Raw genomic sequence first — 27,939 nt, 5'->3', positions numbered from 1 at the left:
CAAATAAAAAAGTATACAGTAATTGAAAAAATGTTACGAAAATCTTTAAAATATATTGTAACCTCCCTAATGATTAAATTGGAAACATCTGTAGTGCTTTGTGTAATACAGGACCTGTCTTTTAGCTGATGCCTTGTTCGTTCGATTGTATACACGAATCCAAAAGTGCATTATCACCTGCAATTCTCGCTTTCCTGCAAGAGCACGCAAACTAAGAAGCTCGGCGGTTTTGTTGGTTGTGAATTCGAAAGACGTTGGACCAAACCTCAATTTTGTTACAGACATAACTATGTGGCAAACTGCAAATAAGAGAATAAAATACATTGTTAATACTTACCATTTTATTATCGTGAGGGCAATGGATGACATAAAAGTTACAAAATCGCCTTATTTAAGCAGTTCGAACAAGGTGAATGGTAAGAAACAGACATAAGAAGAAAGCAGCTTATTTCCTGTTTAGAAAAGAAAATCTCATAAAAAAGGAAAAGGTTACATAATGTATACTTTTAGTATAAAAGCATAACAGCAAAAAAACAAACATCCACACAACACGGAAAGAGAGGCAAAAATAGAATAAGGAACACCAGTGGCCCAGATAACTAGCGGGCCTGTCATGCAAGGTAAAGACATGGGACCATAGTGGTAAACCAAATTGTTATAAGAATAATATTATTAATGATAATAATAACAATTATTATTATTATTATTATTATTATTATTATTATTATTATTATTATTATTATTATTATTATTATTAAAATATCTTTATTTTCCAAATGTCCAACCCTACCTAAGAACATGTCTGCATATAGCGGTGTCAATGAGTGACCCCAAAGTTCAAAAGGGATGCAAATCTGAGAGAGAGGAACAAAATACTTTCTTATAATAAATTCCAGGAGAAAGTTCGAAGAATTGCTTTTGACAGGTGCTTTCTTGTTTTTCGGGAACAGAAAATTGTATCGGCTAAGAAATTACAGTTTATAAAATTGCAAATTTGCAAGTGCATTTATTTGCAATGCAATTTCAGGTAATAAAGAAATTGAAGACTTTGGGGCAAACAACCCATTAAGTCCAAAAAGTGAAAATATAAAAAAGATAGTTTCAAAGAGTTTCTCTTCATCAAATTTTCTTCAAGCTAGAGACATATATACTAGACCGAAAATAAATGCAAACGTGTTTTTCTTTTTTGTTTCTTTCGGAGACCTGGTTAAGGGAAGCAATGAGCCCCTTTTCAAAACAAAGTCCCCTTCATTTAAAAGAATCACATTTAAGAAACGAAAATCTGCCGATGCAAAGATGACTTCAAAGTACAAAATAGAGGTTTGGTCGTTTTTGAGAGAAATGTTTTGCAGAGGCAATGTTCCTTTGAAATGACAAAGGATCCCGCACAATATTTATGGAAATTGGATTGGAAATGCTTGAAACCGTGTTAAGTTGTAAATATGATGTTCCTGAGAAAAAGTCTCAATGGGCACAACCACAAACCATTGGCTGTTTGGCCACAACGAGGCCACTTTTTTGAAAAAAAAAAAGAAACCCGAACAAAACGACATCCAAGATTTCGGACCAAATGACTAAAACCGTGATCTTGTAGATATTAGTGATTCCGAAAAACTCTTAATTGTCATAACAACTAATCAGTGATTTTTTGGCCACTACAGGACCACCTTTTTGAAAACAGCCAAAGATAGTGATATCCTGGTTTTCAATGAAAATAACTGAAACTTTGATATGCTCTGGTTGTTGTGATCCTGAGAAAAAGTCTCAATAAGCACAAGCACTAATCACTGACTGTTTCGTACCTCCAGAGTCACATTTTTGCAAACAGCAGAACTTAACGTTATTTTGGGCTTCATTGAAATTGCTTGAAACCTTGATATGTTGTAGATACTGTGATTCTGAGAAAAGTTCATAATGGGCACAACCATTAATCACTAATCGTTTGGCCACTACGAGGCCAATGTTGTGAAAGTAACCGAAGATGGTGATGTTCTGGATTTCGGTAAAAATGACTGAAACTGTGATATGTTGTAGATCTTGTCATTCTGAGAAAAGGTCTTAATGGGCACAACAACTAATCACTGTCCGTTTGGTCAGTACGAGGCCACTGTTTTTACAGTAACTGAAGATTTTGATATTCTGGATTTTTGTAAAAATCACTGAGACTGTGATATGTTCTAGATATTGTGATTCTGAGAAAAAGTTTCAATTGGCACAACAACTAATCACTAACCGTATGGCCACAACAAGGCCACTTTGTTGAAAGTAACGGAAGATGGTGATGTTCCGGATTTCGGTAAAATGACAGAAACTGTGCTATGTTGTAGATCTTGTGATTCTGAGAAACTGTCCTAATGGGCACAACCAATAATTACTGACAGTTCGGCCACTACAAGGCCACTTTTTTGAAAGTAACGGAACATGATGTTCTGGATTTTGGTGAAAATCACGGAATCTGTGATATGTTATAGATCTTGTGATTCCGAGAAAAGTTCTTAACGGTCACACCTACTAATAGCTGACCGTTTGCTCACTATCTGGTCACTTTCTTGAAAGTAACCGAAAATGCTAATGGCCTGGATTTCGGTAAACATGACTGAAAATATGATATGTTGTAGATATTGTGGTTCTGAGAAAATGTCTTAATGGGCATAACCACTAATCACTGGCCGTCTGGCCACTACGAGGCCAGCTTTCGAAAGTAGCAGAAAATGGTGATGTTGTGGATTTCGGTAAAAATGACTGAAACTGTGATATATTGTTGATATAGTGATTCTGAGATATTGTCTTAATGGGCATATCTGCCCACTTTCTTGAAAGTAACCGAAAATGTTGATGGCATGGATTTCGGTAAAAAAAAATATTGAAATTCTGATATGTGATTCTGAGAAAACGACTTTATAGGCACAACCAATAATCACTGACAGTTTGGCCACTACGTGGTCACTTTTTAGATAGTATTCGAAAATGTTGATATTGTGGTTTACTTTAAAAATGACTGAAACTGTGATATGTTGTCGATATATTGATTCTGAAAAAAGTTCTTAATGGGCATAACCTCTAATCGCTGGCCGTTTGGCCGCTATGAGGCCAGTTTTTGAAAGTAGCCGAAATTGTTGATGTTGTGGATTTCGGTAAAAAATGACTGAAACTGTGATATATTTTAGATATGGTGATTCTGAGATAAGGTCTTAATGGGTATAACCACTAATCAATGACCGTTTGGCCACTACGGGTCTACGTTTTTTAATGTAACCAAATCGGTGATATTCTAGATTTAGACGTAAATGACTGAAACTGTGATATGTTGTAGATCTTGTGATTCTGAGAAAAGGTCTTAATGGCCACTAACGATAATCACTGACCGTTTGGCCACTATGTTGCCAGATTTTGAAATTAACCGAATGTGATAATGTTCTGGATTTCTGTAAAATGGCTGAAACTGTGATATGTTGTACATATGGTGATTCTGAGGAAACGTCTTAATAGGCACATCCACTAATCCCTGAACGTTTTGTCACTCTGAAACATCTTTTTTGAGAGCAGCCGAGACGAAGAAAGCGATATTCTAGTTTTCGATGAAAATGAAAGAAACCAAGATATGTTGTAGATATTGTCATCCTGAGAATAAGACACAACGGACACATCCACAAATAATTAACCGTTTGGTCACTACCGAGCTACTTTTCTGAAAACAGCGATTTCTGTATTTCGGTAAGGTTGAGTAAAACTAAGATATCTTGCTGATCTTATCATGAGAAAAACTCTTAATGGACACAATCATCAAACTACGAGAGTTTGGCCACTAGAGAACCAGTTTTTTTTAACAGCTTGGTATAACGATATTTTGATATCGGTGTAAATGAATGAAACTGTGATATGTTGTAGATGTCGTTATCCTGAGAAAAATTATCCTGGGCTTTCCAGGGTTTTCCTTTGACCCGCAAGATGAATATCTGAATGTTGTCTATTCTTAAATTATGTTGTTCGCTTTTCTCCCCATCTCTTTTCCGGGTTGTGATATACTATTTTTCAGGGTTACATACAATTCTACCAAAATTACAGAGTATCCTTACCTTCTGCTGTTTTAAAAAAAAGTGGCCCCGTAGGTACTGAATGGTCACTGATTGGTGGTTGTATCCATTGAGAGTTTTTTTCAGGATCACAATATCTACAACATATCACAGTTTCAAGTAATTCCACCGAAATCCAGAGTATCGTTACCTTCTGTTCTAATTTTTTAAAAAAATAGGAAAAAACAAGTTGCCCTCCAGTTGCCAAATAGTTATTCGTTGCCGGCTTCGACTGTTGAGACTTTTTCAGGATTACAGTATCTAGAACATATCATGGTTTCATGCAATTCCACCGATATCCAAAATTCCACCTTAATTCCAGAATTCTCTTTTTAAAAAGTGATCCTGTAGTAATCAAACGGTCAGTGATTAATGCTTGTGCAAATCGAGTCTCTCTCTCACGATCACAATATCTACAACGTAATTCCACCGAATTCCAAAATAACGTTACATTCTGCTGTTTGCAAAATGTGGCCCTGTAGTTGCCAGACGGTCAATGATTTGTTGCTGTGCCCATTGAGACTTCTTCTCAGGAACATCATATCCACAACATACCAAGGTTTAAAGCAATTCCACCGAAATAAACAACTTCCGTCAGGATTGTGCGGGGTCTTTGACATCGGCAGAGTTTCGTTTCTTTGATGTGGTCATTTTAATCAAGGGGACACCGTTTTAAAAAGGGACCTTTTGCTCCCTTAACCTATTTTCCGAAAGAAACCAAAAATGCCTGTCGATTTAGTTTCAGTCTGTTATATATGTGCCACGTTTGAAACAAATCGGATGAAGAGAAACCTTTGTAAAGATATCTCCTTTACACTTTCAAATTTAAGAATTGACTGTCTTTTGCACCAAATTCTTCAATTATAATTAGAAGACTATCATAAAAATTAAGTTTTATTTCTTCATCCATCGCAAGATTTATGGGCTCCCTGTACCTCGAGTCTCCGAAGATCGATATCGAGAGTTTGGTATTATGATATATTGATGTCGATATATTTACGGTATCGAACTTTGATATGGGTTAATATCGAAATCGATGATATCGGTATATCGATATACCGTACAGGCCTATATCCGAGAAAATATGCTTGATAAATACCACTATCAACTAACAAAATCTAATTATGAACTTCCTTTTCCGTACTCAAAGTTGACGTTGAAGAGGATGATCCTGGACAAGCATTTTAAGGCCAAAAATTAGCTAAATTAAAACTAGTTATATTTCCCCTTAATAGAAAACTACTAATAGAAAATCATTACTGTAATTTACCTGTTACTTCTGTTTCTAATTGTCATCACAAATCAGGGACAGTACAGGTACTTTACATACTATAACAATATTCTCTATATTTTTTCAGAACTAAGTAAACTGGAAGATGAAAATCCTGTGATATTAAAGTGGAATCTTCTACAAAATATTCATAACTCATTCTCCTTATTTCTATCAGTACTTTTGCCACAGACTCAGAGCTACAAACTAATAGAACTAGAAATGAAAGATTTAATTCCTTCTTTTCTCTCAGACTAAAATACTTCTGCATTTTGCTGAGAATGTCATTCTTTTTCTATATAAGCTTCCTATATCGGGATAATTGTGGCTACTGAGGTTTCAAGGTTATCGGTACAGGAAAGTGATGTTTGTCGACTCTCAAATCTCAACAAATTTTTAAAAGATATTTCACATTTCATATTGTTATTTCTTCATTACACAAACACTTCTGGTTGATTAAATTCATGGTGAATTATTGAACTTATACACACACAAAAAAAAAAAAATAGCGACAGCTAACACCGTGCAGCTAGATCACCCAATGTACACCTCCTTATCCCATAATCGTGTCTGGTAAAATTACTACCCCTCTCTCTTCTCGTTTGATTTCTCCATATTTAAATCAACAACAACATGAGCAGAATGTTAATATCAAAATATACATTTATTATTATCAATAATGTGAAAGAAAAAGAATCAGACAAAACAAGATTCATAATTAATGAAGGGAGAAACTTAAACACTTCTCAATGAAGTACTGAAATGAATAGATATCTGTTAGAGGTACAGAAGTGAGACAGAGTTAGAAAAGGAGACAGAAGAAGAGAAAGAAAAGTGACCACAGATAAAAATATTCGACGTAGTAAAAGAACTTAACATTTAAAGTTCCGTTTCCACAACTCCATCAGTAATATGGAAATAGCGTTTGTTTTTTTAATATTTTTTCAGAACTATTGGAATATATAGAATGCTTGAAAGATTCCTTAAGTCACTTTCAAAATGAATAGCAAACTTGGTGGTCAAATTAAAAACTCACTTTCCAGTGACTGTAGAGTTCCGAGACACATCTAGGAGATCATGATAAAAGTTTAACATTAACCCTTTCTTTCCGCGTTGTTCGGTTTCAAATTCGGTAGTGTTCATTAAACGTACTGATCAGAAATACATTATGATTAACCTAGTAGGACTGTTCCTTGGACAATAACCCTAGAGGACGCCAGTTCAGATTTTTAATAGAGGTGCAAAATGCACTTGGTACTTTCTTCGCTTTACGGCCCGAATTAATCCATAGCCTTCAAGAAACTTGACAGAATTTCGTCGATGCTGACGGGTACTATTTTTGATCTTCCAGGTAAAATTGTGTTAAAAAATGCTCTTATACAGTAACATATTATTCGGAATAACTTCGTTTCGTTACGTATATTTTTTTCTTTGAGTGTTCTTGGGAGAAACAAGTTAGTAACTATTATATCTTTAAAATTGTGTGTAAAAGAAATGAGCAATAAAGACGAAATAAGCGAAAAATAGAAATCAATAAAAACTTTCATCTCCTACCAACATAGTATTACAAGGTCCTTAAATGCTAATGAACTCAGGACTTTACATCCAAATTAATTTAAATGAAATCTTTAAGTTTTAGGTCCTACTATTATGTCACCTAGGCTGAAGGAGACAGTGATGATGAGAAATAAAGAATGTGGAGAAAACGGGAATACCTCCGAGAAAACACAGGCACACGGTATTTGTGCACCTCAAAGTTCACTTGTCGGGAGTTGGGATAGAACCAAGTACCCATGCACCAGAGGTAAACGCTCTACCACTGATTCACCGCGGCCTTCTACATTCAAATTAAGTTGCAATATAACAATTCTCGTGAGAAAACCGAAATCGGCAATGTGAATTGAAGATTAGCCTATACTTTATATAACATGAAAAAGTGTAACGAAAATAACCGAAATCTGTATACGGGTTCCCGAGTTCGATTCCATGTGGGAGAGCTTTCGAAATTTAACTGTCCTCGATGTTTCTGTGTGTATGTCTCAGTCGTTCTAGGTTATTCGAAAATCAAGTTAAAGAACAAAAACGCGAGTAAAACTAAGGTAAAAAGTGCTAATAAGTAGATAATCAAGTTAATGAGGCACGTTCTTAGCATCAGTTAACTTTAGGGGAAAAGTGGATTGCGAGACAGGAGAATAAGTTACATGTCTACTACGCGGCAGTTCAAGACCACCGTAATCCTTTCAAACTTTTTTAAAAAATCCATCTCTCTAAACATTAGCACACACTACATGAGTAACAATTTATATTATGGTAGCCTATACCATGAACTTTAAAAGAAAAATGGCAATATTTCGCTATTTATTGCGTAGTACGTTTTCAAAAGGTTCAGTGCTTGATTGTGCCGTCTGTGAATGTCATGAAATATAAATTGTTTATTTTATATTTTATGATGGTCAAGAATGAGAATATGTGGTTAAAACCTGCGTTTCCAGAAGCTTCAAGTTCACACACGATAAAATAGCATTTCTGCATTACGCACCTTTTTCAACAACTTAGATTTATTTATCATGAGAGGAATCCTCCACGAAATGTTTGCTCTATGAGATACTGTATTTCTTACGATGCATCCATTATCAGGTATGTAGTTTCATTTAACGTAGAATTTCATACGCCAAAAGAATTGAAAACTTTATCGTTCTTTTACCTTTACTTCAGTTGAGTTGACTTTAAAGTAACTTTCAACAGCGAGGCTATATGAGACGTGGACCTGCAGACTAACGTGGGATCCGATACGCAGAGGTCCCACTGGTATTCGAACTCGGCTCTCCCACACCTTAGTTTTACTTGAATTTGGACCCAAACGCTCTCAAGCGGATTTAAGAGGGTGCACTTACTATCCGAGAGTTTTTCAATGAATGCATTTTTTGTAATTATACTAATTTTTATTTTAAAAAAGGTGCAATCAATACGTTTGTTTATTTAATACGTAGTCTTTGTTAAACAAAGTTCTCATTTTTATATCTGGCAATAAGATCCTCTCTCTTCTGTCTCTGGACCCAGTCATATTACTTTTAATAAATTGCAAATTACGATTTTTATCAACCGAGAGAAGCTGTTCTACTAACTCTGGCAAATAATAATAATAATAATCTTAATATTAATAATAATAATAATAATAATATAAATAAAGTTTCTAAATAATAAATACATTTTTCACCCATCTTTAAAATTTCTGTGGGCTTCTCTGAATCTGGATATGTTGTTTTATAATGTATAATGTAAATAGGCTTCCAGCAGCAATTTGGCAAAAATTATTTCTGTAAAAGACAAGAACGTCTTACCAGTTGTTCTACAAAGAACAAAACAACTGACCTTGTATATGTTTACCTTTAAACACAATGTTACGAATTACAAGGCACAGACAAAAGTAGAGAGCCACGTGATATTTCGCCTAAGGGCAGCTTCGTTGGTAAACTGAAGACTGACATTCTGTCGATATAATGCATAGCTATCAGGTCACACTCACAGGTTCTTTCCAAACGTTTTAGTATTAGAGGTTAATCAAACTACGCTGTTGTAGGTAAGGGATGAGACTGTGAAAGACAAATAAGTGTTGAAGCTCAGAGCCGTAGCTAGAAATTTCGTTGCCCGGGGCGAAGTAGAATTCGACGTTCCGCGACACTCACCTTGTCAAGCTTTTATTTTTTCTTTCTTGCTTTTACTTTAACATATAAGAGAAACATCTTTTTCTTGTTATGCTACCTTGATCTTTTTACCAATCTCCTTGGACAGACCATTGAAACAGCCAAAAGCGACCGTTATCTATTCTTTAACAAAAAGAGCCGCTCTGAAGATATTTATTTTAGGCCTGCTGTTAAACTTGACAAAACTACCTTGTATAAAAAACCATTTGTACACTAATTATGATAAAAGCATTGAGCCGATTCTCCTGCGTCAGGGGGAGCTTATTACACATCGGGTGGTGGATGCGAGTGGTAGGTCTATGTATATCTGAGTGCAATAGTAATGTCAGAAATCAGGATCAGGCCACGAAGCTCAAGGAAAGGGTTCCTGCCGTTAAGGGCTCGGGTCCCTTCTATTCACCTATTAAACATGAAGTTGTTGGATGAAGGTGGTGGCATTTGAAAAGTTTTGATCCTTTGAGCACAATTGTGATGTCGGAAATCGATCCCTAGCCTTGAATCCCAAGAAACGGGGTCTCGAAATTTTAGACGCTGATCTTTTCTATTCCCCTTTTAGACATGGAGTTGTCGGACGCGGATGGTAACATTGGATAGATCATAGTCGTTGGAGCACAGGTTAATGTCTGAAATCGGTTCCTGGCCTCAAAGCTCCAGAAATGAGATCTCGGATTGGCTCAATCTCAATACCTGGTTCCGCAAGATAGAACAATAATTATAGCTGTATTGATGGTTTTATCTCTCGTAATCAAATACTGAGATTGAACCACAGCAAAGGTTTACATCACAACCCGAATGTTTGGAGCCCAGATCTGATTTCTGACCTCACCGCAATCTTTAAGGGACCAAGATGTCTCCAAAACCATCACTTGCTTCCATAAACACCTTGCTTCATATACGATTATAGGAGTTGAGTTGAGTTGATTTTCGTTTAGCGTTCCTTTCAGCAGCGAGGCTATATGAGACGTAAACCCGAACCCAAAATTTCGGGATCCCATTTCAAAGGCTTCGAACCAAGGGCTGATTCCTGACATTACTGCTGTCCTCAGTCGACCCTGACATTTCAAACGCCACCACTGTAGTACAACTCGGTGTTTAATAGGTAAATAAAGAGATCCGAGCCTATATTTTTGGACCTCATTTCTGGGCCCCAGGTCCGGGTATCATGTTTGGCATCACCTATGCGCTAAGTGTGTCCAGAACTTTCCAACGCTACCATCTGCATCCAACAAATTCATGCTTAAAAGAGAAATAGAATAAACCTAAGTCCAAAATTTCGTAGGCACATTTCTGGGGTTTCGGAGCAATGGCTCGATATCTAACATTACCACTGTGGTCCAACGACCCGAACTTTTCCAACACCACTACCCTCGGGCAACAATTCCATGTTTTTGATAGGAGTATAGAAAAGACAGTAAAAATTTTGGGAACTGGGACTGGCAGTTTCTGGGACTTTATGGATGGGATACGATTTCTTACATCACCACTGTGCTCGGAAGATCCGAAACTTTCCAACGTCACTACCAGCGTACACCACTTCCATGTCCAACATGCTTTATCTACTGCAGGAAGATTTTAATGGAATATTCTCCATCCTGTTTAAACAATTTACAACATTTCATACTACCGATAAAAAATGGAATTACAATTTATAAGAAACTATTGTCTTTCTAATTTTTTCTTCGAAATGGGTACACCATTAATTTTCAGCAATAATTGTAAATTTCTATAATTTATTCTGTATATGACCACAAAAATATTTTCATTTCGATTATTTACGATAAGAAATATTTTGTGAAAGATAACGGAAATTCAGAAGGAACCTTCTTTGGGAATTTCTCAATATTGATCAGTGAAGATGAACAATATGCTTAATGTTAGTAATTAAAATAATATATATTTTTGCTACTGCAAATATTTGAAATTATAGTAATTACTTTTCAATGAATGATATTTTATATGAAAGTTCTGAATTTAAGGTTACGTATTATTAATTAACATATTGAAAACACACTAACACACAGATACACACATATGTGTATATGTTTTGTATGAATGTGAATAGATAAAAATATCTCACAATTAGATACATATGCACAAAAATGTCCTGGTGATACATGTAGTTGTGTCAGAAATGATCCCAATAAATTTATTCAGATTGGAAACATTTCATATTCCAACGAATTAAAAAGCCCTGGTAGTCACCAGTTTTTTGAAAAGACGAAATTCGTTAAGTTGTGACCAGTAGCATAGAAAGAAATTTTTCGGGGGTCCAAACGCAAATTTATTTCGGGGCCCATGAGAGTATTTTTTATTAAAATTCCTAAAATTACCCCAATAATTAGGCTAATGCACAGAAAAGTCAAAATTTCGGGGGTGTGAACCCCAGGACCCGCCCCTGGGTAGTCACTGTTTTTGATCCTTAATCCCCTATTCTGCAGCTGATTCAAGTTCGAAAATGTTATAATTCCTCTTCTTTACATTCAATTCTAACATTTCCGCGCAAATAGAAGGTTACATATATCCCTTCACTCCAATCATTTTCATATTTTCATTCTCACATAATTAATCCGATAGGGTGAAGAAGTGTGATTAAACAAAATCATCACCATGAAGACGCTGCAAATGTATTTCAGACATTGACTGTTTCTGATTTTGAGAATGCTCCTGCGTACAATATAAAAATTACTCGGCACCATGTACATCGTCATTAACAAATCATATATAACTACGTTCTTTAAATAAAAAGTAAAAATTTATTGTGACTCTTAATAATTGGTTTTCGAGAAAACGAAAAGGAAAAGTTTTAATAAATCTATCTCTTTGCAAATCGACAACAATATTGATTTAATTTGGCCCCAATATCTTTCTGAAGCGGCGCGTCGTTTACTCATTTCCAATACTTTCCTTTTCTTTTTGATCGTTCGGCGCCCTATTGGTATGAGGGCTCGTAGTAACCACCCAGCTCGAGTCTCCTAGCTACAGCTTTGCAAAGACTGCTCAACGATGGATACAGCGATATTGCGAAACAGGAGAATCGGCAAAACGTGCAGATAACGAATGAGACCTACCATACAAATGTAACCCATTTGAACTTGTGCGTTTCATATAAAGTCCATATAAAATCATATAAAGTTCATATAAAGTCTGGAGTACTGTTAATAGCACTTTTCATATTTCGTGATCAAAGGTTTGCAGGAGTGCGTGCCCAACCAATAGTTTTTTCCACTAAAATACAAAACTCGTATTTCTTCACTTTGCACAATTTCATTCATTTCGGTTCACTTCTTTTTGAAATTCGGGCGTGAACTTTCAAAATTTTTGGTGGGAGCTTTTGCCGCAAACAACCGTTTCTCCGCAGAAAATAACAAACAGTATTCGTTTATTTTTGCATATAGTCCATACATAAAGTTTTGTTCAATACTTCATGTCCTTTACACACATCTGACATACTGTTAGAAGCACTTTTGATATTTCGTGATCAAATGCTTGGAGGGATATGTGCTCCAGTTAGTAGTTGTTTCCAGGAAATTATGAAATGCGTATCCACAGATTTTACGTCTGCAATATCTTTGCACAATTTCATTCACTTCCGTTTACTTCTTCTTGCCTTTCGAATGTCAAATTTCAAAATTTTCGGTGAAGGGGTTTCGTCTCTTAAAAGCGACTTTCCCAGAAAATACAAAAATACCGTAATCGTTTAAATTTTGCGCATTGTCCATAAATAAATTTTCGTTGCAATTCTTCATGTCCGTTACACACATCTTACATACTGTTAATAGCACTTTTCATATTTCGAGATCAAAGGCTCTGAGGGATACGTGCTCCAATCAACCGTTTTTTTTCAGGAAAATGTGAATCCCGTATCCACTGATTTTACGTCTGCAATATCTGTGCACAATTTCATTCACATCGGTTCACTTCGTTTAGCTTTTCGGGCGTCAACTTTCAAGATTGTGGGTGGTGCTTTTGCCTCAAAAAAGTTTTTTTCCGCAGAAAATAGAAAACCGTATTCGTTAATTTTTGCGTCTTGTTCATACATAAAGTTTGGTTGCAATTCATCATGTCCTTTAAGCACATCTGAAATACTGTTACGAAAACTTTTCATATTTCGTGATCAATGGATTGGAGGGGTCCGTGCTTCACCGTACCGCTTTTTCCAGGAAAATACGAACTCCGTGTTTCCTCATTTTACGTCTGAAACATCTGTGCATAATTTCATTCACTTCGGTTCACTTGTTATTTCTATTCGGGTATCAACTTTCAAAATTTTGGGTTGGGCTTTTGCCACTAAAACCGTTTTTCTACAGAAAATAAAACACGTCTATTCGATTATTTTGTGTGTATTATCTACTTGCCAAATTTCATCAAAATCCGAGTGTTACACTTCGGATGTGTTACTTGTAAGTTCCATCTCACATTAACACCCCCCAAAAATACATAACAAAAACAAAGTTATTGCGGTAAAATGTAAGTTACAGTAAGTTACTGCACTTCAATAGGAGAATCTTTTTCGAGTCGACTCAAGTTTCGAATAAAACTTGCTCCACTTTGCATCTGCTCATCTCGAGAAAGCAGGATTAGTAGCGTCAGGAGCAGATACCAAATAAATGTCTTCAAAGTCTGCTATATAAGAGCAGAGACGGATCCAGGGGGTCGATCAGGAAGATTGTCCCCCAGAAGGAGAATCTTTCTTATTTTATATATAAATAAAACCCATTCTAGTGTTTGGAGCTCTTAAAAGTAGCTCTAAGTAGCAGTATTACATACCACCGAGCCCCCACAGGCCGAACGTACATCCGCCTCAAGACAATAGTATGGATGAATAACACTTATTATTTACGTTGAGTTTGTACATCTCAATAAATTAACATTATCTTCATTCATTCCCATCGGGGGAAACGGAAAACCTACTTTTGTCTTAACATTTTTGTTTCTAAAATTTCTATTCGGGTTCCCAACCTTCCCCCTCAACATTGGATACGGAAATGGCGAACTTATTTAGAATTTGATTGTTGATTCCAGAATATTTCAAGCATCACTTCTCGGACCTGGGCCTGTGATATGTCGATATATCGGTATAGTCGATATCTATATTATCATATATTAACATTCAATATCGCAAATATGATATAGCAGATATTGCAAATATCGCAAATATCGGACATGAATATATCATTCGAAATTTTCGATATCGATATTCGGGGGTTGAGGCAGCGACGTATAAAGGGCCCCTAAGATCAGCGATGGATGGCGAAATTAAACTTACTTTTTGCAATATTGTTTTCTAATCATAATATCTTTATTACCGCAAACCACAATGTATATACATCTACTTGCAAATGTGCAATATTATATGGTATAATTTCTTAGGCGCCAGAACTTTTCGGTTCCCTGAGCGAAGAAACAAAAAATTACGTGCAAAGCTTGTGCTTCGAATTTTGAACTAGAATTTACCATAAGAAATTTTTTTGTTTCCGTCTCTTGGAGATTTCCATTCCGTTTGGAATTTGGGACTGCTCATTGACAAAACGTGCACACATGATCGTTATGTATTCATGCTCTTAGCCAGAATCAGAGATTTCGAAAAGGAAATGGATTTTCAATAATAATAATAATAATAATAATAATAATAATAATAATAATAATAATAATAATAATAATAATAACAAGAAGAAGAAGAATAGTTATTATTATTATTATTATTATTATTATTATTATTATTATTATTATTATTATTATTATTATTATTATTATTATTATTATAACAATGGCTTTGCAGCTAGGGTCCCATCTTGCATGGCAGGGACACAAGTCTGCCACGCCACTGGTGGTACTCTGTGTTTGTCTCTTTTTCGTTTCGTGTAGATATTTGTTTTGTATGAAATTTTTATATTATGTAACTTTTTATGAGTTTCATTTTTGGTTATGTTGGGGGAAAATAGAGAAATGCTTGCTTCTGATATCTGTTTCTTACCATTCATCTTGTTTGAACTACTTAAGTAAGTCATTTTGTAACTTTTGATGTCATCCAACTCCGTCACAATAAAACAATTGTCATTCATAACAATTTGTTTTATTCTCTTATTTACAGTTTGCCACACTGACATACTTGAGACAAAATTGAGGTTTAGTCCAACGCCTTTCGAATTTGGAATCAACCCAACCGCCGAGTTTTTTTTTTGGATTGCCTGCTATGCAGGAAAAGGAGAATTGCAGGTGGTAATGCACTTTTATAGTCGTGTATGCATAATAGAAGGGAGATTATGGAGTATCACTGTTTTGTTTTCGATTTTTACCTAGGATGGGGAATAAATACTTTCGAGTGTAAATGACACTATTAGGCCGATGCTTAATATGGTAGTTTATAAAGAACTAATGTATACTAGAAGTTTCAATAGAATATTCTAGAAGTGTGTAATAAAAATATATATCATTAAACAGACAATTCACTTTTCTGCATTTTCTGCTTCGTACCCTCTGCTGCTTATTTGCTACTTTACCTCAAGAGTAATTGCAATTCCTCCAAGCATGGCAAGCTCAAAGCAAATCCAGCATTGTATCTATGAAAAAACCTTGCTTCGTCTTTACTCTTATATGCGAACTGGTTTCCTATCTCATTCACTTTCATTCTTTCTCATTCTATATCAGTTTCACTTTGGGTTTCTATCTGCTTCAGTGGAGTATGCCTGATAGTATTTCCACCTGAATGTTGCAAACTTTAGCGTGTCGCGTATCATTACTTTTCTTAACCTTTGCTTATCTATTAAAGCTTTGCGTAAAGGACGTGGACATTGACTATTTCATTATTGATGGGATGGGAGAAGAGCTTGGTTCCCCATTTCACCGTGCTTCTACTGCTATGATAGCTTATGATCATCTGGTTGTCGATACAAACACTATCCGCGTTCTGCTATAATATTAAAATATAATAGGCTTGGTTACGTTACTGGCGGCGTGTGACATGTTTCCAGCAGATTGTGGGTCATCCATGCTTAACTACACATAAGCTTCTCGGTAATATTTCAAACTTACTGTGACAAGCTCATTGTTGTGAAAGGAAGACACGTCTAAATGTTAAAGTATCAAATCCTTGAGACAGAAGTGGTGAGGTATGCCTTTCCTACTAGGACTGTATCACTCATTCAAAATCCTCAAAAGTGCTGAGAATAAAAAAGTTGTCCATAAATAGTTTATGGTCGAAATCTTTTAGGTTCACTAGTTCAAGAACTAAAAAATAGTTGACAAACAAACTGAACTTCTTGAGGTGGCCAACCTTCCCAATATGTACTTCCATATTCCTAATAAACTGAGAAGAAACAATTACTTTATTTTGAAAACCGTATTATTTTTCCAGTTACAGAATGGGGAACAATGAAAGTTACAAATAGGCTTAGAATAGTCATCTTATAGTCGATATATAAGTTTTCGAGGCTAGGAAATACGTAGCTGTCACAAAGTAGCTGTTAAAAATCCGCCATTTTTGAAGACCCAAACCTAAAGATTTAAAGTATTGATATCAAGTTTTCGAAACTGACAAGATCGACATTCGGTTCAACCAATTAGTGACGCCTGTTTTCTCCGATGAAGATGTTTTCCACACATTAGTTGAAATACTTCTTCATAGGCCTGAAGAGTATCAACATTTTTAATCAATGTTGGGAGTGTTCCATTTTGATAACAAGGGACGTATGCGAACCGTTACAGTTGGATTTTTATGAAAATTTATACATTGACTAATTGTAGATTGCTAATAATCGTGGCGATAGTCACTCGGTGCAGAAATGCCTTGTTTGCCCGCTATGTATAATATATATCAAGCAGTGACAGGGTGAGAATGTACGAAATTATAACCAAAAAATCTCGAAGAAAGGCAGAAAGCTAAAAATAGACAGAGATAGCATAGAAAAAGGGCCTTAATGTTTCTGTCTCGCAGGATATATGATACAACGCGTTAAGTTATCAAGTGACGGTGTAGCAGTGAGGAGCATATGTAACTGACATGAAAAGGGTCGCGTGCTCGATTCACCCCCTGTTACCATTTTTGCTTTGCCATTTGTAACTACAAGTAAAATATTAATTCATCATATATTTTAATGTATAAAACAATAGAAATGTTAAAATCACTTGTAAAACCATTTAATGCACAATGTTACCTAGCAACAAAATTTAACCTATTCCGTAAATATACATTCATATTATGAATTATATTAAGTTTACGACAGTCGCTATGTAAAAAAAAGTTCTTGACCCTTCGTCTTTAAATCTATGGACAGTGTGCGAATTGAAAGGTAAATGAGAGGGAAATCCCCTTTAGTAATAGCACACATCCAATTTCCCAAAAGGAATTTATCTCCAATCACTTTTGTACTACACACTGTAAACAGATATAGACACGAAGCATCAAGAACGTTTTTTATAAAAACTGTGGTAACCATAACATAACTCATGATATCTGTATATGATTTCTGTAAATGCAACAAAAACGTGAAATTCAGTGTAAAAATTATTAGCGATATTCGTGAAGACACATTTAAAAAACTGTATACTCATGTTTGTAACGTACGCAATATACCTCAAATAGTGACAGTAAAAGCAGTTGAAAATATACATCTCATCCTATTAAACAATATTTATTTAGCTTCGATTATTATTTGCAAATTAAAATTGATCATCAACCAAAGTTTTACTATTTTAATTAAAAAGTACATTTACAACAGGAAAAATGTAAAATTAAACTAGGTAATTTCTTTTCGGAAAACGAGGTTATATGTATTCTGTTTCAGGTATATTCCGTTCAGACAGGAACATCACACTGTAGTGAAGTCAAGAGGTTCATTTTTTATATGGATATCTCGAAATTAATGTATGTAGTACAAAAAATATTTACACTAAAAGTCAATTTTTCATTATTCTCCGAGCCAAAACATTTATTCACATAATGATTATGAACAATTTCTGTTAATTTTCGAGGTTCTATTTACTGATTTGAGGTACAAGATATTCCGCTCTAATGTATATTCTTCCTAACAATTTTCCGTTCTAAAAATATCACTAATCAAGCAACAATTCCACAGTAATAGGATTGATTGAACTCATGTATAGAAACGTAAAAAAGTGAAAGATCGCTTAAAGAATCTGAAAATTTTCATGGCTCATAAAATTTTCAGTACTATGTAGAAACAAGTGAAACAATTTTTCATGAATTGAAATATTTTCTGCCTTCTTTGGAAAAATTCAAGAAAGTAAAATTTACATAATTTTGAAGATGAAAGTAAAACATTTTTTTGTGAATCATAAAGCTTTACTGCTGTGAAGAAACGAATGAAAGAAATGGTCATGGATCGGAAAATGTTCATAACAATTGTAGAAACAAGTGGAAAAAGACTTTTTATAATTCGAACAGTTTTGGAAATATTGTATAGTGATCTGAGGTGGAAAATTGTCTACTATATTTAACTGGACATTGAGCTACAAAATTGCATTTCTGTAGAGGACAGTTAGTTAGAATCTACTTATAATTTTCCATTTAGTTTTCGGAAACCAGAATTTTTTTAATATTTCATGTTGGGCAGTAAATAACTACATATGGTTTCTCTCTCTCTCTCTCTTTATATATATATATATCTTCGAGCTCCTTCGTTGCTAACCGGTTAGCATACGCGCCTTTGGCATGGGAGACCTGGTTTCGATTCCCAGAGGGAGCTCATGTAGTTCGGATTAGACGTTAATCAGTTGGACCCCTCTCATGTAGCCTCGCTTCTGAAAGGAACGGCAAACTCAAAATCAACTCAATTCAACCCTCTCTCTCTCTCTCTCTCTCTCTGAGTGTGTGTGTGTGTGTATATATATATATGTGTGCGTCTGCGTTGGTGAACCCAACAATATTTGTAGGTCGGTCGGTCTACAGAGCAGCACTGTGAGCAATTTTTGCAAAGCGAGCATTTTTTAGTGTCTGCTTGAACTGCTTTTTACTTTCAACGCGTTCAGGACCCTTATATGCTCCCCCCCCCCGCGAGTTCTTTTGACTCCGCTCGTTTATACTGATACAGCGGGTTGTGTGTGTAAAGTGTGTGTTGAGACTAAAAATTTCGTTTCTCGATCGGTGTGTATTCGGACGCAGTGCCATCTACGTGTGTGTTTCAAGCAGGAACAAGAGCAATTCAAACTCCCTGCAGCTGCGTTCACCATTAAAGAAAATTAGCAGCTATAGTAGAGTAATTATTCACAGTAAGAACTAGGATATGAATATTACGTAAAAATAACCCTATGCCAAAAGTGTTTTTATTAGAACTGAGGGGAGGGAGAGGTGTGTATATATAAAAATCTATATTTTAAAATTGAAAATGACTATATTTGTGACTCTTAATCTCTTGAACTGCCCAACCGATATCGATCAAATTTCCAATGTAAATGCGGTTCTGGCCTGGGAATGTTTTTAGATTGTTTACTTTGCAGTAGATCTTAGGTGAAGGGGAGGAGGGGGACATAGAAAATATAATTAAAGCTCAATAACTCTTGAAGAAAAAGACCGATCTTGATCAAGTTTTCAATGTAGATGAGGTTTCGGGCTGGGATTCTTTCATTTTGGCGGAGCAACGTAGGGGAGGTGTGGAAGGGGAAATATATATAAATCAATAAATATAAAAATAAAAGTGACCACGTTTGTGAATTAATTACATTTGGACCACCCGATCGATATGAATAAAATTTTCAACATATATGAAATTCAAACCTGAGAAGCTTTTTATCATTTCATTTTCACAGTAGATTTTAGAGGAGGTCAGGGGAAGGGGAAATATATGAAAATAAAAAAAAAATAATTCTTGAACCACCCTAGCGATCTCGTTCTAATTTTGAACATAGATAAGGTTTGAGCCTGGGATGTTTTCTTCATTTCACTTTTATAGTACAAAGAAGGGGAAGGGAATGGGAGGGGGCTGATAAATAAAAATAAATAAAACTTAATAACTCTTGAACAACTCAACCGATGTCGATCAAACTTTGAACATGGATAAAGTTCGGGCGTTGGATGTTTCTTTCATTTCACTCTTACAGTGCAACGAAGGGGAGGGGAAGATATATGTAAAAAAAGTAAAAATAAAAGTGGCTGTCTTTGTGACTTCATCATGCTTAAACCACCCGTCCGATCTTTAAAAAAGTCAACATAGATGAGGTTCGGACCTGAGGTGCTTATTATCATATCACTTTAACGGTAGAACTTAGAGGATTGGGAGGGGAGGGGAGAAATCTATGAAAATAAATTAAACTTAACTCTTCAACTAATCAAAATTTTCTTCATATATGAAATTCAATTATGGGAAGATTTTTATCATTTCATTTTGACATGTGATGCGTTTGTCAATAAAAAACAAGCTTTTTTTCTTTGTCTAAGTATATGAGTACTATATGTGTTGTGATAAAATGTTCCTGGTAATGTTGGCTTTTTATGATTTTTAACTAGAGAGATAAGATTCTTTGTTAAATCGTTTGTAACATATAAGCAATTAAGGAAGATGAAACAAAAAATAACTGGAATACATAAATTCTTCATCATACGAAAGTAATGAGAGAATTTCGTTTCTCAACTTTGAATGATATCATTGCTACATATTTCAAGTTAATAATTTTGTTTCATATCCTTTTAACCGTTGTTTTATGTTGTATTAATTGAACATCAGGAAGTAAATATTCGAAAGGCCAGAGGGAAATGCAGGATCCGGTGTCCTCTAGCACTGTTCGTCTGCGTAATATAGTGATTATTTATAGGACTTGTTCTGTCATGAGAAATGCTTGATCTTTGAATCCTGGACAAGGGTTGGCCCTATTCGCTTTTTGGGCGTTTAAAGTAGGTAGAAACACGGTGCTACGCTTTCTGCATATAGCGAAGTTCAGTATTTGATCTTCTGTTGTGGATTTTGTTAGAGGTTTTGTGGTGATCCCTGATTCCTCTATACTTCTCGCCGTTCTAATAGTTTTTTCTGCTTCATCGCTTATTCATTTAATTCTTTTTGGTTATGCAAACTGGTTTATGCAACGGCTTTACCATTATATTGGCCAGGGAAGAAAATCCTTTTAAACAGTAGTTTTCTGCTGGTGTGGAGATTCTACGACGTCGAGGTTAGACATCTGGTCGTCTTTCTCTAATTGTGGTGGTGATATTGAAGTATGTAATAGCAGAGAAGATTATATTGAAAAATAGTATTTTGTCTAGGTACTGCTAAATTGACATTAACTTTATCCTGTATTGATTAACACTTTGAAAGCGTGTTTGTTTTAAACAATACTCAGAAAACCAGCCATTTTTGGTGTTTTTCAATAAAGAATTAAAGAATATTCTACAGATTAATATGTGTGTTTGTTACACCACATGAAAGGCCAGTGCTTCCTCTACATTCACAAAAAAACATTACAAGCATACATGCGTCATAAGGCGACCTATAATGGTTTATCTTGGATATGATTTTCGATATAGGAAAAAAGTCCGTACTTTGAGTTCTTAAGTGTCCTAGCCTTGGTATGATAAACACGGAAACATTCTTGCATGCAGAAACCCACATCACAATCAGGACACATCCACGTTGTGTTCTTTCGCTTCCGTTTGCCATCACATACCTTTCCTACATCAGAACAGACCTTGCAATATCTAGCAGGTCTCTTTTTTTCCGTAGCGGGTACCTTGTTTGCAAAATGTCTCCCGGTCCATCTGTTGGTTCCAGTTGAGGTTTGAGGAACTTGTTGAGCTTCGACACATGCTTTTTTACTCAAAGGTTCAACTACTTTTTGCAAAAAGTCTGCTAAATGCACATTGTTCTTCTCTTGTCTACTTCTAGTTTTCTTGTATAGTATCCATGCATCTCCTCCTGACATATTGAACAAGTGGAAGAATAGTTTCTTCCACCACTTCAGTTGCTTCCGATTGAAGGGCTAATACGCCAGTAATTGATCACTTTTGTCCACACCAACTTTGTTTATATTGTAGTCTAACACTATGTTCGGTTTTATCTTCCCTACAGATCCGTTCTTTGATTTCACGGTAACTTCAGTGGATGTAGCTTGATGTTTAGTTGAAAGCATCAAGACATCCCTTTTGTCTTTCCATTTCACACACAAAAGTTGATCTTACGCTGAAACACCATATCACCTTTTTTTCAGTTTATTTTGAGCAACTGTAGCTTTAGGCAAGTCCTTTCTATTTGGAATACACGTTCCAACAGCATTGTGTTCCTTTCCTACATATTATCAAACACTTTAAGAGAAGTGTAGAACCGATCCATGTAAATAGTATGTCCTTTATCAAAATACTTCACAAGATGAAGATCAAGCTTTGCATCGTCATGGACATCCTCAAATTCCAACTCTTCTTCTGATGCAGAATTAATATAAATTTCATCTAATAAATCAGCAATATTATGGTCACTTAGTTTTCTTGCCATTCTTGTTCATTCAGTGTGCAAGGGGAAAAAACTCACCGAAGCACACCTGCCAAATAGCTCTCTGCAACATGCTACGAGCTCAAATGCGACTACTTACTGTTCTCACTTCCTGCCTACAACGGACTTCAATTTTTGCCCACCACGGTGTAGCAGCATGAAGAGGTATCCCTGCAGATTCGGCAAAATCATCTTGCACGTCTCTGGCATGCAATAAGGAATCCTATATAATAAGATTTGCTTGCACGTCCATAGCACGTGCATGGCCAGCTTGGCCAAAATACCGTGCTCGTGCTATGCACGCGCATGGCGTTCAATGTGTTAAAGAGACTGAGGTAGTGCATTTATATATATACAAGTATAGAGCAACATTAATATATCGACTACAGTTTTTTTTTCAAAAGAGAAATGACTGCACCGAAAGCAAATATGTCTATGGGCTTCTTCCTGGCTAAGCGGTTATCGTGCACACCCTTGGAGTGGAAGACCCGGGTTCGATTCCTGGCGGGAGCTCACGTGTTTCGGATTCCTTGTTAATCAGGAGTTCCCTCCTCATATAGCCTCGCTGCTGAAAGGGATGTTAAACTCAAAATCAACTCAACTGAATGTATATGTCTATCAAGTAGCTAGCACAAATGTCAGTAGTCGAGACGTCGAGCCGATGATTATTATTATTATTATTATTATTATTATTTATTTTTATTTTTACTTTTATTATTGAATAAAATCTTGCAATTAGTTTTTGTTCCTTGAAGATGCCAAAGTCAACTACGAAATATCGTAGGTAGTTTTATAATGCTTATATGAAGCATTGTGTAACATTTGAGTTTCGCAATATTTCGTAGGGCAGTGAGTCTTTCAAACATGTCGGTAAGACAGAAAACCGAGAGAACATGTAGAAGCGACCGATCTAGTTTTGTTGGTCACTAATTTTGGATTCAAATGGCCTTGCTATTCTCTCATTAAATTAACAGTTGAATCCTTTTTGAGCATATGTATGGATTTCATGAAGAGATCGAAGTAGAAAAAAATTCTGCAAGAGTACTGTAAATATGTGAGACAAATGGATAAAAAAATGTTATCAGAAAAGTGAACGAACAGATTATTACTAACTATTCGCATTAAAATTGAATATATTGCATATTAAAATAAGCTATGGTTTGTTTCATAGCTATGGCTAAAACAGTAAAATAGATAAATTGATTCGATTAGACAAATATATTATAATATTCAAGAGTAACAAAAATTTTGAGTGATACAAGAATACAACGTTCAACAGTATAATAGTATATTTGTGTGTTGTTGTTAAGTGTTAATGCAAGTAACATGATAATGTCTTAACCTTTAAAATCCTCCCTTTGTCAATTTTAAACTTACTGCCTTTTTCATTTTATTGTTTTTTTATAATCTCTCTTGTTTTGCAGTATTCTTGCGTTTAGTACTTCATTTTGGACGTTGTAACAAAAATAGTAAATTCGATGGTACGAATAGTTGAGTTAAGTTGATTTTGAGCTTAACATCCCTTTCAGCATCGAGGCTATATAAGACGGGAACTACTGATTAACATGGAATCCGAACCACATGAGCTCCCACCGGAAATCGAACCCGGGTCTCCTACCTGGTATGGGTGATGTATCTTTTCTCGTGTTCTTTGTAGGCATATAATATTGTTCTCCCGCTGGCCTTGTAGCTAGCACGTGCCTCTTTGGTCACTTGGTCTCATGGAAGCATTAATAAATTCTTAACTATTATAGTGGTTCGGATTCCAACTTAACCTATAAGTCTCTGTCTCATACAGCCTCGGTGCTGAAAAGAAACACTAACCTTCATCGAACAAACAAACAGATATAACCGTACTTTACTCTCGCCATTCCATTTCAAAATGAAATCAAATCTTACAGTTTAACGTCCAACGAATATGCTCGTCAGGTTAAGGGAGGCGACGATTATGACAAGTGAATGACCATGGAAAAATTAGTGGAATGGGAATGTGAAAAGAAATAGGAGAACTCCAAGAAAACCCATGGAAACGAAGTTGTCTACAACAAACTAATTTCTCCGGGGATTGAATCAATGCGCTATTCTATTTGAAATCAAATGAAATCTCTATTTTTCTATTCCTTAGTTATCCTCTATAGTTCATAATCAACGGTGATTAATGAGTGTGAATGATTATGAAATAATTGGTGGAAAGGGAAATGTGGAAAAGAAATTGAAGGATCCAAGAAAGTCAACAACAATTATCCATGTGATTCATTTGCTACAAAGTTAACTAGTGTTTAAACCAATTGCTCTAATTGCATTGCTCACATTTACACTCACTGAACTCGCATTTTACACATTTTACACACAATATTTTAGTTTGTTTGTTAGTGTCTTCGTTTGTTACAATTACTCCTTCTGCAAATGCCCAGTTGTTTTGGGTGCTCCCTTGTACGTTTACAGTGAAGGTCGAGATACTGCATTCTAGTGCCGCTGGTGCAATTTTTGGGAGCGTATCAGAAAAATAGCTCCATTAGTAAAGCAGATATGAGTGCATACATGGTTTTCCTATGGCCCAGCTTGCATACACCTTTTGCAGGGTGCACAAACAGGTGTGTGTGTGAGTGTGTGTGTATGTGTGTGGGGGGGTTGCTTGGTGAACCCGTCAATCTTTGTAGGTCGATCTGTCTACACAGCAGCACTGTGAGCAATTTTTGCAAAGGGAGCATTTTTTAGTGGTTGCTCGAAATGTTATTTTTTACTTTTAACGCGTTCAGAACCCTTATATGGCCCCCCCGCGGGTTCTTTTGACTCCGCTCGTTTATACTGATACAGCCGGTTGTGTGTGTAAAGTGTGTGTTCAGACTAAAAATTTCGTTTCTCGATCGGTGTGTATTCGGACGCAGTGCCATCTACGAGTGTGTTCCAAGCAGGAACTAGAGCAATTCAAACTCCCTGCAGCTGCGTTCACCATTAAAGAAAATTAGCAGCTATAGTAGAGTAATTATTCACAGTAAGAACTAGGATATGAATATTACGTAAAAATAACCCTATGCCAAAAGTGTTTTTATTAGAACTGAGGGGAGGGAGAGGTGTGTATATATAAAAATCTATATTATAAAATTGAAAGTGACTATATTTATGACTCTTAATCTCTTGAACTGCCCAACCGATATCGATCAAATTTCCAATGTAGATGCGGTTCTGGCCTGGGAATGTTTTTAGATTGGTTTCTTTGCAGTAGATCTTAGGTGAATGGGAGGAGGGGGACATAGAAAATATAATTAAAACTGAATAACTCTTGAAGAAAAAGACCGATCTTGATCAAGTTTTCAATGTAGATGAGGTTTCGGACTTGGATTTTTTCATTTTGGCGGAGCAACGTAGGGGAGGTGTGGAGGGGGAAATATATATAAATCAATAAATATAAAAATAAAAGTGACCATGTTTGTGAATTAATAACTTTTGGACCACCCGATCGATATGAATAGAATTTTCAACATATATGAAATTCAAACCTGAGAAGCTTTTTATCATTTCGTTTTCACAGTAGATTTTATAGGAAGGCCCAGCTTGGCCCAGCTTGCAACACCTTTTGCAGGGTGCACAAATAGGTGTGTGTGTATGTGTGTGTGTGTGTGTAGAGAGAGAGAGATACTATGTAAGTTTTTACTTCCCAGCTAAAAATATTAGAAAATTTTCCGGTTCCCGAAAGCTAATTTGAAAATTATAATTTGTTGCTGTCTAACTTTCCTTTGCAGGAATTAAATTTTATAGCTCAATGTGCAGTTAAATACAGTGGTAAATTTTCCAACTAACATCACTGTACATAATATCCAAAATTATAAGGCTTATGAAAACTTTTAACACTTGTTTCTACATCGCAATAAAAATTTCTGTAAATCCGATCCATCAAAATTCCTTTCACTTGCTCTACAGAGGAATAAAACATTCCGATTCACAAAAAGTTGTTTTACTTTTTGCTTGAAAATGATGAAAGTCTTCCGAGTAATCATTTTTTATTTTTTTTCCATACAGGACAAATAATTTTGGGATTCATGAACAATTGTGTCACTTGTTCCTACATAGTACTGAAAATTTTGTGAGCCTTGAAAATTGTCAGATTCTTTAAACGGTCTTTCACTTTCTAACATTTCTATACATGAATTCAATCAATTTTGTTATTACTGACGAATTGTTACTTGATCGTTGATATTTGCTTAGAACGGAAAATATTCCGGGATAATATAGAAGAAGATATTCCACCTCACATCATGGATAAACAATGATGTAGAAATAAGTGGAGCATATTTTCATGAATCGGAAAAAAAATCATCGCAGGTTCTATTTATCCTACACGTGATTCCAAAGTATCGAGTATGACTAAAATACTATTCATAAAGGAATCTGTGTGTTTGTGTTGGGTCCCACATTAAAGACAATTTTGATTGATTTATTATCGAATTATGGATTCAATGCATATTTGTTTTACCAGTGGACAATAATGTGGGCTACTCTTTTTTTGTGTAATTCATGTTTTGTGAATTTTTGCGCATCTAGGAAAATGACAGGGACCTTTTATTATATGATTATATTACGCTCTGAGAAACAAACATGTTGTGGACTAGTGCTATGAAGAACCGGTGATCGACTGATTTATCTTTCGCTGAGTCAGCATTTTACAATTGAGATTTATGTAATTGTTGTTATTGCTTTTTAATAAATCATGAGAGACACCATCCGGACTCTTCCTACAACATTTTACCACACCTCTTGTGACGTCTGGTACTCGCTTCTAGGCTCAGTTGTAACAATCGCCTAGCCTTGGGCCCGAACTTAAATACGACCGAAAACTTCCGCTTTGGGAAGTCGCGGTCCAAGAGGAAGAGGTTGCTGACGGAGTTGCTGTTGAACTCCTACCAGCTGACTGGAGCCTGACTTAGGAGAGGACCTCGCCGGCAATGTGAGACCAGAGCCGTCGAGAGAGCCAGAGGAGCCGAGCCAGTGAATAGCAGCATCAGAGCCTAGACGTCGAAATGAAGGTATTCCTTTCGGTTTCCTAACCTCCTTCTCACACCCAGCCTCACTTTTTAAAAATAAACCTTTTCTAGAATTCAGTTTTGATAATTATGCTTTCTCTTCAAAGGATAGCCGTCCGATCTTAGTACCTGTATTGAGCGTGAATCCCTATATCATTCTTCTGACGTCTTGTGGGTAGGTGGAGTTTTGGTAGCCTTTTCCACCCCCTAACACACCCTTTTCATGGTGGAGATCTAGTTTTTCTACCCCCGCTAGGACTTTGCATGTGGAGATGAGGTTTCTTGTTAGGGTATGACATTTGGTGTCTTCGTTGGCCTATAGCTGTTGTTAGAGCAGGCATCCCGGTGCAAAATCTATGCTGGATCACTTGCGGCAGTGTAGTACATGCACCCCGATCGAGACTAGTTATTGGGCATATATCTGCAACAGACGGATGGTTT

This window comes from Thermobia domestica, chromosome 4 (genome assembly GCF_964235325.1).
Source record: "Thermobia domestica chromosome 4, izTheDome1.hap1.1, whole genome shotgun sequence".
NCBI classification, from domain to species: Eukaryota; Metazoa; Arthropoda; class Insecta; order Zygentoma; family Lepismatidae; genus Thermobia; species Thermobia domestica.
Note: the sequence above shows the minus strand (reverse complement) of the source record.